The sequence below is a fragment of the Coregonus clupeaformis genome, unplaced genomic scaffold, assembly GCF_020615455.1.
Source record: "Coregonus clupeaformis isolate EN_2021a unplaced genomic scaffold, ASM2061545v1 scaf0991, whole genome shotgun sequence".
NCBI lineage: Eukaryota > Metazoa > Chordata > Actinopteri > Salmoniformes > Salmonidae > Coregonus > Coregonus clupeaformis.
In genome coordinates this window covers 52,340-65,058 of record NW_025534445.1, presented here as the reverse complement: position 1 = coordinate 65,058, position 12,719 = coordinate 52,340, and positions in this window count along the sequence as shown.

Genomic DNA, 12,719 nt, shown 5'->3' with positions numbered 1-12,719 from the left:
ATTGACTAGGTATTGGCACCCCATGTATATAGCCAAGCTACCATTGCTCATCGTGTATTAATTCCTTGTGCTACAATCTTTTTTCCTATTATTATTATTGTTGTATAGTGTTCTCCATCGTTGGTCAACATTTCACTGTTAGTCTACACCTGTTGTTTACCAAGCATGTGACAATTAAAATGAAATTACTACATGTTTAGTAAATTGTCTTATAGAATTATACTGAAAAATATATAAACTTGACATGTAAAATCTTGGTCCCATGTTTCATGAGCTGAAATAAAAGATCCCAGAAATTTTCCGAACGCACAAAAAGCTTATTGTTCTCAAATTTAGTGCACAAATTTGGTTCCATCTCTATTAGTGAGCATTTCTCCTTTGCCAAGATAATCAATCCACCTGACAGTTGTGGCATATCAAGAAGCTGATTAAACAGCATGATCATTACACAGGTGCACTTTGTGCTGGGTACAATAAAAGGCCACTCTGAAATGTGCAGTTTTGTTACACAACACAATGGCACAGATGTCTACATTTTGATCTTCCATATTAGATCTGACAGTATGAATGGTTCTTATGGTTGTATTTAGTTCTTCCATATTATATCTGACAGTATGAATGGTTCTAATGGGCTGAGTGCCTGGAGTGACTACAGTCATACCAAGTTTTCTTTGACACTGTGATCTCACCAGGACAGAACCACATGTCTCTATCACACTCCAGCCCAGAAGGTGGCAGTGATGCACCTTTAACGTTGGTCTGAACACCACCAATAAACACCATAGAAGAAGAATGCCTGCTTAGCAACAACCAAGGGGCCATGCATCTTTCCACTGTCCCAAAGACTGTCTATTATATGGAACAGATTGGCATGTGACCACTCTAACAATGTAGACACGTCCTCAAAGATTGGACATGAATATGTGTTGGTCAAACTCTTCTCTGCTCTATCATTAAATACAACAAAACTATGTTTTAAGTGAAAAAGATAGTGTTTGAAGCTGGAAAAAAGACTTGAAATGAGCATCACAAAGATACATTTGACCTATGCACTAACAAGCTTTTTCAATATACGCAGCTTTGTCACCAGCTGCAGTACTGTAGCTTTATTAATCTACTGTACTTCAACATGTACTCACATTGGATGGGTTGATTAGGATTCAAACCAGGTCTTAAACCGCTAGCTAGCAAGTTACAAGCCACAACACACATGTAAAGTTGCTGTAGAACTGTTTCATGGGGTGTGAAAATATATGTAATCAAAACTACTGGATATCTTTAGAAGGAAAATTGTTCTACAATTTTCTTACACTTTGAAAATGTGGAATGTTTTTTTATCCCTATTAAGATTTAAGCTTGCAAACTGTAAAGAGGTGTGTAGACGTTCACTGTGACTGTATACAGTGGGGGAAAAAGTATTTAGTCAGCCACCAATTGTGCAAGTTAGTGCATGTTTGACCTGTGTCATTGCCAACAAAGGGTATATAACAAAGTTTTGAGAAACTTTTGTTATTGACCAAATACTTATTTCCCACCATAATTTGCAAATAAATTCATTAAAAATCCTACAATGTGATTTTCTGGAAAACATTTTCTCAATATGTCTGTCATAGTTGACGTGTACCTATGATGAAAATTACAGGCCTCTCTCATCTTTTTTAAGTGGGAGAACTTGCACAATTGGTGGCTGACTAAATACTTTTTTCCCCCCACTGTATACCGCTGCATCATGGGTTCGAATCCTGCCCTATGCTAATTACACAAAACTCTCTATCTTTCCCATTGTCTCTATCCAATAAAATATATATCAATAAGACAACTAGGCTTAGCTTTTAAGTGTTACTTGCTAAAGAATTTCTAAATAAAATGGATTAAAACCCTATGCCATAATCTTCTACCAGGGTAACTGGCACCTCCGAAGTCACTAGCTGAAGTCTTCGCCCTTTTGTTGGTGATTGGTCAACAGTAGGGATTCTTCAATAAAGTCTTTGTTGTCATTAAACTTGAGAAGACTTGTTTTCATGCAGGTTTTTTCATTGAGAAATACTGAACCAAACATCTTAGTTAGATGTAAAATTGCACGACTAAAATCTTGGCAAAAACGTCAACATTAAAGACAGATTTCTTGAGTTTTCTGACTATTTTGAGGAAGTGGCTATAGACCCTTTTCCAGTACATGACACACTGACGTCACAAACAGATGCGTGCGACTCTTGGCGGCAGTAGTCTAGATTTACGTTTTTATTACTTCTAAACAAAATAACTTTTTGGGGTTCTCATACACTTACAATTATGTTTTGATTCTTGCTTGAACAATCGCTATGATTATATTTGGTTGTGATCTTTGCCAAATAACTATTTTGGATGCAGTATTGTTAGCTAGAATGCTAACACTCATTGATATATGCTATAGCAAAAGATAGCCAAATAGCAATTTTACTGGTTGAAGTTTAAGTGTATTTTAAGTATAATGCAGTTGATTTGTGATGAAGACACAAACATTATATTAAGCAGGACATTCATTCGAGCCTTAAAATCCAAAGGTAGTGTGAAATGCACTCATAAGCAACATGTAAATAGAGGCTTATTTTGCTGGTGTTCTATAAGAACTCCCCCCTTGTTCTGCCACCTACTTGCACATTGCCCTCTTGCGTGAATGTTAGTAAACCCACAAAGCGGTCTATGGCGTTTCAAAATGGACAAACAGTACTACTGCCACTTTTTTCCAAATGTTTCAAGTGAAGGTATTTTAAGGGAGTGTGGAAGAACACTCATTCAGTTGGCCTATCCTTCTTAAGAGATGACAAAATACGTTTTCTTTATAAAATAATATTTATTTATAGCACATGCTTAGAGCAAATGCACCTCCAAAGGATCTCTAATCAAAGGGATTGTTCAATCAAATTACAAAATGTACACATTGGTTTCCTCACCCTGTAATAACAATAATAATAATAATAACAATTCCAAAAATGTGCTCGTCAGCAGTAGCGCAGTGGTTGGAATCCAGGCTCTGTCGTAGCCGGCCGCGCCCGGGAGACCCATGGGGTGGCGCACAAATGGCCCAATGTCGTCCAGGGTAGGGGAGGGAATGGCCGGCAGGGTTGTAGCTCAGATGGTAGAGCAGGGTTGTGGGTTCGATTTCCACGGGGGTCAGTATGAAAAAATAATAATAATGTATGCACTCACTAACTGTAAGTCGCTCTGGATAAGAGCGTCTGCTAAATGACCAAAAATAAATAAAAAAGATAGAAGACTTTCAGTACAGCAGTGTTCCCCAATCCTGGTCCCAAAGGGGTGGACTTGTTTGTTTTTGCCCTCACATACCTTATTCCATTCAAAGGCTGGAGTTGCTTAGTTGAGTCCACTGTGTGAGTGTTAGGGCAAAAACTAAAAAGTGCACCCCTTTGTGTCCCATGGACCAGGATTGGGAAACACTGTAGTACATTGCAACAAGTGTGATGATGCAAATTGTATGCAATTATCATTTTCCTTATTTGCATCATCACACTTGTTTCTCTGTACTGAAATCTTGAAAACTTAATTGCTAACATGCAACATTTTTGCCGTTGTATTAACAGTGGACTAATGAACAAAATACAACATTATCGTTTTTTTTTTTTTACATCCCTTTCATAGCACCTACCACTCCATTAAAGGAGTAGTTCACTATTTTACAACTTGAAGTCCTATATGTAAGGTTTGTATACAGGGGACGTCGGTGTGTACTCAAGATTCGAAGGTATGTACTCAGGAGAAGAATCTCTGATTTTAGCAGCGCCATTTTTACACCTTCGCGACATTGCACTGTGGTTCTTCAATGTTTTCCTGCCCCTGTTGAAAAGATAAAACATTTGTGGATCTTTAGAAAATGTATCCTGTATCTGCCGTTTCCATCATGTTGCAATGATTTCTTTGCTAAATGTTTTTTTGTCAAATAAACCTAGGCCAATGGAAAACTGTCTACTGATGCCATCTCTAGATCCTGCGATGCAAACTAGGCTCCACTGTCACAATCAGGACTAGGTGACTATAGGTTTAGAATCAGTGTGGAAGGAGAGAGGCAGGCTGGGTTTGTCCTCACTGTTAATCTGTCAACTCTGGATAGGATCCCAGTCCTAAATAGAAGTCTGAGATCAACTTCCTGGTCCCCTGTGAATGCCACACCCCCTCCCATTGTACTGTATGTATGAACACATTTTTAACAATGGCTGCCTAATATGCTGTGGTCCTTACTAGTCAATAGGAAAGGTTGGGGTTTATGTGGGCCATCACATGTGAGTCCTCAGGTCTTTCACTCTGAGCATTCATATCAATGAAAGGTACATCAGTGCCACCATCTGGTGGTTCTGTCCTGGTGAGATCACAGGGTCAAAGAAAACTTGGTATGACTGTAGTCACTCCAGGCACTCAGCCCATAAGAACCATTAATACGGTCAGATCTAATATGGAAGAACTGAATACAACCATAAGAACCATTCATACTGTCAGATCTAACATGGAAGAACTGAATACAAAAGAGGAGGAGAGGTTGACCAGTACAAATTCATGTACAAACATTTTTCATTGGCAGATCAATGCAGTTTTCCAAACATATTCATAATCAGTTTTTTTGTACGATTTTAACTGAACAAAAATATAAACACAACATTCAACAATTTTACTGGGGTACAGTGCATATAAGGAAATCAGTCAATTGAAATACATTCATTAGGCCCTAATCTATGGATTTCACATGAATGGGCAGGGGCGCAGCCATGGGTGGGCCTGGGAAGGCATAGGCCCAACCATTTGGGAGCCAGGCCCACCCATCAGCCAATAAGAATGATTTCCCCACTAAAAGGGCTTTATTACAGATAGAAATACTCCTCAGTTTCATCAGCTGTCCGGGTGGCTGATCTCAGATGATCCTGCAGGTGAAGAAGCCAGATGTGGAGGTCCTGGGCTTGCACGGTTACACGTGGTCTGCGGCTGTGAAGCCAGTTGGACGTTCTGCCAAATTCTCTGTAGAGAAATTTAGATTCAACTCTCTGGCAACAGCTCTGGTGAACATTCCTGCAGTCAGCATGCCAATTGTGCACTCCCTCTAAATGTAGACATCTGTGGCATTGTGTTGTGTGACAAATCTGCACATTTCAGAGTGGCCTTTTATTGTACCCAGCACAAGGTGCACCTGTGTAATGATCATGCTGTTTAATCAGCTTCTTGATATGCCACAACTCGCAGGTGGATTGATTATCTTGGCAAAGGAGAAATGCTCACTAACAGAAATGGAAACAAATTTGTGCACCAAATGTGAGAGAAATAAGCTTTTTGTGCGTATGGAAAATATCTGGGATCTTTTATTTCAGCTCATGAAACATGGGACCAACACTTTACATGTCAAGTTTATATATTTTTTCAGTATAGTTTTAGAAGACAATTAACTAAATAAGTAGTCATTTCATTTTAATTGTCACATGCTTGGTAAACAACAGGTGTAGACTAACAGTGAAATGTTGACAAACAATGGAGAACACAATTAAACAATTATAATAATAGGAAAAATATTGTAGTACGAGGAATTAATACACGATGAGCAATGGTCGCTTGGCTATATACATGGGGTGCCAATACCTAGTCAATGGTAGCTTGGCTATATACATGGGGTGCCAATACCTAGTCAATGATAGCTTGGCTATATACATGGGGTGCCAATACCTAGTCAATGGTAGCTTGGCTATATACATGGGGTGCCAATACCTAGTCAATGGTAGCTTGGCTATATACAGTGCAATCTGAAAGTATTCAGACCCCTTAACTTTTTCCACATTTTATTACGTTACAGCCATATTCTAAAGTTGGTTAAATCATTTTCCCCTTCATCAATCTACACACAATACCCCATAATGTCAAAGCAAAACACAGGTTTTTAGACATTTTTCCTAATTTATTAATAAAAAAATTGAAATATCTAAGTATTCAGACCCTTTACTCAGTACTTTCTTGAAGCACCTTTGGCAGCGATTACACCATCGAGTCTTCTTGGGTATGATGCTACAAGCTTGGCACACCTGTATTTGGGGAGTTTCATCCATTCTTCTCTGCAGATCCTCTCAAGCTCTGTCAGGTTGGATGGGGAGCGTTGCTGCACAGCTATTTTCTAGTCTCTCCAGAGATGTTAAATCGGGTTCAAGTCTGGGCTCTGGCTGGGCCAGATGAACCTTCGCCCCAGTCTGAAGTCCTGAGCGCTCTGGAGCAAGTTTTTATCAAGGATCTCTCTGTACTTTGCTCCGTTCATTATTCCCTCGATCCTAACTAGTCTCCCAGTCCCTGCCTCTGAAAAATATCTGCGTAGGTTGGCTTCTCTCCTGTATGTACACATTCATGATGTTTTAAGTTGCCCAGTTGAGAGAAACTCTTCCCACAGTCAGAGCAGGAGTAAGGCTTCTCCCCTGTATGTACACGTTCATGTTGTTTTAAGTTGCCCAGTTGAGAGAAACTCTTCCCACAGCCAGAGCAGGAGTAAGGCTTCTCTCCAGTGTGTATCCTTTGGTGCAATTTTAAGCTTTCCTGTCGAGAGAAATTCTTCCCACAGTCAGAGCAGGAGTAAGGCTTCTCTCCTGTATGTATACGTTCATGTGTTTTTAAGCTGCACAGTTGAGAGAAACTTACCCCACAGTCAGAGCAGGAGTAAGGCTTCTCTCCTGTATGTATACGTTTGTGTATTTTTAACTTGCACAGTTGAGCGAAACTTGCCCCACAGTCAGAGCAGGAGTAAGGCTTCTCTCCTGTGTGCATCCTTTGGTGCAATGTTAAGTTTTCCTGTCGAGATAAATTCTTCCCACAGTCAGAGCAGGAGTAAGGCTTCTCTCCTGTATGTATACGTTCATGTGTTTTTAAGCTGTACAGTTGAGAGAAACTTGCCCCACAGTCAGAGCAGGAGTAAGGCTTCTCTCCTGTGTGTGTTCTCTGATGACGTTTTAGGTCAGTTGATGTCATGAAGCATTTTACACAGTCTGAGCAGGAGTAAGGCTTCTGTCCTGTATGTATCCGTTCATGTGTTTTTAAGTTGCCTAGTTGAGAGAAACTCTTCCCACAGTCAGAGCAGGAGTAAGGCTTCTCTCCTGTGTGTATACGTTCATGTTGTTTTAAGTTGCCAGGTTGAGAGAAACTTGCCCCACAGTCAGAGCAGGAGTAAGGCTTCTCTCCTGTGTGTATACGATCATGTTGTTTTAAGTTGCCAGGTTGAGAGAAACTTGCCCCACAGTCAGAGCAGGAGTAAGGCTTCTCTCCTATGTGCACTCTCTGATGAACTGTCAGAGCCTTTGATGTTGTGAAACTCTTCCCACAGTCAGTACAGGAATTCAGATTCTCTCCTGTGTGTATTTGTAGGTGTATTTTTAACTTTGATAGAATTGAGAAACTCGCCTCACAATGTGGGCAGTGGTGAGACCTCTTAGCTCTGTGATCTTCCTGCTGTTGCTCTCTGGATATAGAGAATGTCTCAACATGGTCTCCTGTGTCAACAACATCAGAAGAACCAATCAGTTGGTGTGATATACATGACGATCAACTGTATTTTATGAAGCCCTTTTTACATCAGAAGTTGTCACAAAGTGCTTTATAGAAACCCAGCCTAAAACCCCAAGAACAAGCAATGCAGATGTAGAAGCCATATCATCCTCCACTCACTATCACAAGGGTTAGTAACTACACAGACTCATTTAATAGAACTTTAAAACATTGGCAGTTTGTCTACTTCACTTCTTTAGTCTACACTCTGATCACTCCATATAGCCCAGCGAATAAAACAAATGCTGGCAATACTGGTGTCAAACCTTGTAAGTGTCAGTAGCATGAAATAATATCTACCTAATCATTGAAACAGTTCATCATGAAACAGTTATACTGCAACTTTTCATGCACAGCGGGAAGTTGGAATGAATAACACAAACTTAGTTAGATAGAACCTGCTCTTACCATGAGAAACAGATTTCCCAATCTTCTCCTCCTCTTCTTCATATTTAATGTTGACATTCAGCTCCAGTGTTTGACTGCAGTCTTCCAGCTTCACTGATGCCATCTCTGGATCCTGCTTAGCAAACTGGGCTCCACTGGGCTCCACTGTCACAATCAGGACCCAGTGACTGTAGGTTTGGACTCAGTGTGGAAGGAGAGAGGCAGGCTGGGTTTGTCCTCACTATTGATGTTACCGGCCTCAGATTTAATTATAGTCGTCCTGTAGTAACAATGAGAAACAGACACAAAAAGTTGTCTTGACAGTTCTGGCACTTTCTTTATTCTCTAAAAATATATTATATGTCTTCTTGTTAAATTATCTAATTCTAATACTGTTTATATTTAGGTGCAGGAGCTCCACAATACTGTTGAGCTAATATTCTATAAGAGGAACAGGAGCTCAAGCACTATACAGTGGGGGAAAAAAGTATTTAGTCAGCCACCAATTGTGCAAGTTCTCCCACATAAAAAGATGAGAGAGGCCTGTAATTTTCATCATAGGTACACGTCAACTATGACAGACAAAATGAGGAAAAAAATCCAGAAAATCACATTGTAGGATTTTGTATGATTTTATTTGCAAATTATGGTGGAAAATAAGTATTTGGTCAATAGCAAAAGTTTCTCAATACTTTGTTATATACCCTTTGTTGGCAATGACACAGGTCAAACGTTTTCTGTAAGTCTTCACAAGGTTTTCACACACTGTTGCTGGTATTTTGGCCTATTCCTCCATGCAGATATCCTCTAGAGCAGTGATGTTTTGGGGCTGTCGCTGGGCAACACTGACTTTCAACTCCCTCCAAAGATTTTCTATGGGGTTGAGATCTGGAGACTGGCTAGGCCACTCCAGGACCTTGAAATGCTTCTTACGAAGCCACTCCTTCGTTGCCCGGGCGGTGTGTTTGGGATCATTGTCATGCTGAAAGACTCAGCCACGTTTAATTTTCAATGCCCTTGCTGATGGAAGGAGGTTTTCACTCAAAATCTCACGATACATGGCCCCATTCATTCTTTCCTTTACACGGATCAGTCGTCCTGGTCCCTTTGCAGAACAACAGCCCCAAAGCATGATGTTTCCACCCCCATGCTTCACAGTAGGTATGGTGTTCTTTGGATGCGACTCAGCATTCTTTGTCCTCCAAACACGACGAGTTGAGTTTTTACTAAAAAGTTATATTTTGGTTTCATCTGACCATATGACATTCTCCCAATCCTCTTCTGGATCATCCAAATGCACTCTAGTAAACTTCAGACGGGCCTGGACATGTACTGGCTTAAGCAGGGGGACACGTCTGGCACTGCAGGATTTGAGTCCCTGGCGGCGTAGTGTGTTACTGATGGTAGGCTTTGTTACTTTGGTCCCAGCTCTCTGCAGGTCATTCACTAGGTCCCCATGTGTGGTTCTGGGATTTTTGCTCACCGTTCTTGTGATAATTTTGATCCCACAGGGTGAGATCTTGCGTGGAGCCCCAGATCGAGGGAGATTATCAGTGGTCTTGTATGTCTTCCATTTACTAATAATTGCTCCCACAGTTGATTTCTTCAAACCAAGCTGCTTACCTATTGCAGATTCAGTCTTCCCAGCCTGGTGCAGCTCTACAATTTTGTTTCTGGTGTCCTTTGACAGCTCTTTGGTCTTGGCCATAGTGGAGTTTGGAGTATGACTGTTTGAGGTTGTGGACAGGTGTCTTTTATACTGATAACAAGTTCAAACAGGTGGAGGACAGAGGAGCCTCTTAAAGAAGAAGTTACAGGTCTGTGAGAGCCAGAAATCTTGCTTGTTTGTAGGTGACCAAATACTTATTTTCCACCATAATTTGCAAATAAATTCATTAAAAATCCTACAATGTGATTTTCTGGAGAGAAAGAAATCTGAATTTGTCTGTCATAGTTGACGTGTACCTACGATGAAAATTACAGGCCTCTCTCATATTTTTAAGTGGGAGAACTTGCACAATTGGTGGCTGACTAAATACTTTTTTTCTCCACTGTAGGATTTCTATTTGCCATATATATTTCAACCGTACTGTGATGTTTTACAAAAGTTCAGAACCTTTCTATTCTCATTGTTTCTACAGATTGTGAATAAAAAATAAAATAATTTGCTAAAAGTATTTTTATATTATTGATTGATTGACTATGACTTTTCAGATCAACCAGTAATGCTATCTGCAAGGTTAGTTCCAGGTAAATATTGCAATCCTTTAGCCATTCCTGGACCTGTGTCCAAAAACAAGCTACAAATGGACAGAACCAAAACAAATGATCTAATGATTCTGTCTCTTCACAGCAAAATCTGCAGAGCTGGGAAGATTGTATTCCCCCATATAAATAACCTTCTATTGGTAGCAAGAATTTTATATAATAATTTAAATTGAAAGATTCTAATTTTTGAATCCGGTGTCGTTTTGCGTGTCAGTTCATAAACACTATGCCATGGGATCGGTACGTCAAAGATCTCTTCCCAACTATTTTGCAATCTATATGGGACGGCTGTCAATCCTTTGGTCCTTAAGTGAAACTGATATACTTTTTTATTTATCACAGTTTTCCTTAACCAATTATGTTCTTTAATGCAAGGCCGACAGACAAGTTCCTTACTTTCTCCCCCTTCCACTTTCCTCTTCCACTTTTTCCTCTTCCACAAGGCTGCAATTATTTGGTTGTCATTTTGGGTAGAGCAGACATTTCCATATGTTTTTGTTAGCTGCATGTGCGACATAACTCCACCAGTCCTACCGATGATATAATTGACGAAGATTATACCTTTTTTAAACATTCTGTCAAAAAATAAAGGTTTTTTGTCAATTAGTATATTTGAATTTAACCACAATATTTGTTGCATTATTTGTTCTGTCGTTTCTGGAGGATTAAATTGAAATTGCAACCAACTTTCTATGGCTTGTTTTAGAAATTGTGATATTTGGGAGATGATTTCCTTTTCAAATAACTGCAAATGAGTTGTTGTAATCTGAATAAAGGGAAAAAGGCCTTTCTTGAACATTGGGTGAGACAATCTTACTAATTTGCTTGAGAACCAGTTCGGATTTAAGTATAACTTTTGTATGACTGAAGCTTTTAGTGATAGGTCTAATGCTTTAATATTTAATAATTTCTGTCCTCCGAATTCATAGTCATTATATAAATATGCCCTTTTAATTTTGTCTGGCTTGCCGTTCCAAATAAAATTGAATATTTTTTTCTCATATAATTTTAAAAAACTGTTCGCTAGACGTAGGCAAGACCATAAGCAAATAGGTAAACTGGGATAATACTAAAGAGTTAATCAGGGTGATTTTTCCACAAATTGACAGGTATTTTCCTTTCCATGGTAGTAAGATCTTATCTATTTTTGCTAACTTTCTATTAAAATGTATTGAAGTGAGATCATTTATTTCCTTTGGGATATGTATTCCGAGTATATCCACATCACCATCAGACCATTTTATTGGTAAACTACATGGTAAGGTAAAATTTTTATTTTTTAGGGATCCAATAGGTAATATAGTACATTTGTCATAATTTGGTTGTAATCCAGAGAGGTTAGAAAATGTATCTGGATCCTCTATGAGGCTGTGGAGGGATTCTAGTTGTGGATTTAAAAGAAAACATGAATCATCAGCGTACAATGACACCTTTGTTTTTAAGCCCTGTATTTCTAATCCTCTGATATTATTATTGGATCTGATTTTAATAGCTAACATCTCGATGGCCACAATAAATAGATATGCCGATAGTGGACAACCTTGTTTCACTCCTCTTGACAGTTTAAAACTTTCTGAGAAATAGCCATTATTTACTATTTTACACCTAGGGTTACTATACATGATTTTGACCCATTTTATAAGAGATTCTCCAAAATTGAAATGCTCCAGGCATTTATATATAAACCCCAGTCGAACTTTATCAAATGCCTTTTCGAAGTCTGCTATGAATAGCAGGCCTGGTTTCCCCATATTTTCCATGGTGTTCTATTGTTTCCAATACTTGCCTTATATTATCTCCAATGTATCTTCCATGTAAAAAACCTGTCTGATTAGAATGAATAATATCCGACAATACCTTTTTAATTCTATGCGCTATACATTTTGCTAGGATTTTTGCATCACAACACTGAAGTGTAAGGGGCCTCCAATTTTGTAAATGGACTGGATCTTTATATTTTCCACTTGTATCCTGTTTCAGTAATAATGAGATCAGACCTTCTTCTTGAGTGTCAGATAATCTACCATTTACATAGGAATGGTTAAAACATGCTAATAACGGTCCTCTTAGTATATCAAAAAAGGTTTGTATACCTCGACTGGTATGCCATCCAACCCTGGAGTTTTCCCGGACTTAAAGTCTTTAATTGCATCCAGAAGTTCCTCCTCTGTAATTTCACCTTTACATGAGTCTTTCTGTGTGGCTGTTAATTTGACATTATCAATAGAAAAAAAATCTCTACAATTAGCTTCAGTTAGAGGAGATGGGAGGCGACTGAAAAGAAAACATATGCTTAAAGTACTTTGTTTCTTCCTTCAAAATATCATTTGGTGAATTATGGGTGACTCCGTCAATTGTAACCAGTTTCATTAAGTTATTTTGGTAGCATTCCCATGTTGAATATTAAAAAATAATTTTGTGCATTTTTCGCCATATTCCATCCAGTTTGCTTTATTTTTATAATATATTACACTTGATCTTTCTTGAAAAAGTTTCTCCATTTCTTTTAG